Source organism: Seriola lalandi, unplaced genomic scaffold, assembly GCF_002814215.2.
Source record: "Seriola lalandi dorsalis isolate HSWRI2012SDOR001 ecotype SW California unplaced genomic scaffold, Sedor1 jcf7180002054657, whole genome shotgun sequence".
NCBI classification, from domain to species: domain Eukaryota; kingdom Metazoa; phylum Chordata; class Actinopteri; order Carangiformes; family Carangidae; genus Seriola; species Seriola lalandi.
The window spans coordinates 1,604,243-1,605,527 of NW_019525210.1; positions in this window are offsets into that span (position 1 = coordinate 1,604,243).

Sequence of the window (1,285 nt, forward strand, 5' to 3'; positions counted from 1 at the left end):
CTTACTATACTATTTCACTCGATGCCTTACCATACTATGACGTCTTTATAACCTATTATGGCGTAATATACTCATTTTTTTTTGACGTTTTATGCCATACTATACTATGACGTTTTTTTAGCATTTTTATGCCATACTATACTATGACCTTTTTTAGCATTTTTATGCCTTACTATACTATATCATTCGATGCCTTACCATACTATGACGTTTTTATAACCCTTTATGGCTTAATATACTAATTTTTTTTTTTGACGTTTTATGCCATACTATACTATGACGTTTTTTGACATTTTTATGCCATACTATATTATGTCATTTGATGCCTTACCATACTAACACGTTTTTATAACCCTTTATGGCTAAATATACTATTATGTTTTTTTGACATTTTTTGCCATACTATACTATGATGTTTTTTAGCATTTTTATGCCTTACTATACTATATCATTCGATGCCTTACCAGACTATGACGATTTTGTAACCTATTATGGCTTAATATACTAATTTTTTTTTTCGTCATTTTTATGCCATATTATACTATGACGTTTTTTTTAGCACTTTTATACCTTAAAACACTATGTCATTTGATGCATTGCCATACTAAGACGTTTTTATAACCCTTTATGGCTAAATATACTATTATGTTTTTTTGACATTTTTTGCCATACTATACTATGACGTTTTTTGACATTTTTATCCCGTACTATACTATGACGTTTTTTAGCATTTTTATGCCTTACTATACTATTTCATTCGATGCCTTACCATACTATGACGTCTTTATAACCTATTATGGCGTAATATACAAATTTTTTTTTTTGACGTTTTATGCCATACTATACTATGACGTTTTTTTAGCATTTTTATGCCATACTATACTATGACCTTTTTTATCATTTTTATGTCTTACTATACTATATCATTCGATGCCTTACCATACTATGACGTTTTTATAACCCTTTATGGCTTAATATACTAATTTTTTTTTTTGACGTTTTATGCCATACTATACTATGACGTTTTTTGACATTTTTATGCCATACTATATTATGACGTTTTTTTTGGCATTTTTATGCCTTACTATACTATGGATGTTCTATGATATTTTAAGGAGTAGTATACTGATATTTCATATATCTTGCTATACAATGACTTTGCAATGCAGCAGCATCGTGGTGCGATGGTTAGGACTATTCCCTCACACTGACAAGGTCAAGGGTTCAAACCCTGGTTTCAGACTTTATAATCCTGTGATGTTTTTTGATAGTTTCACGCTACAGT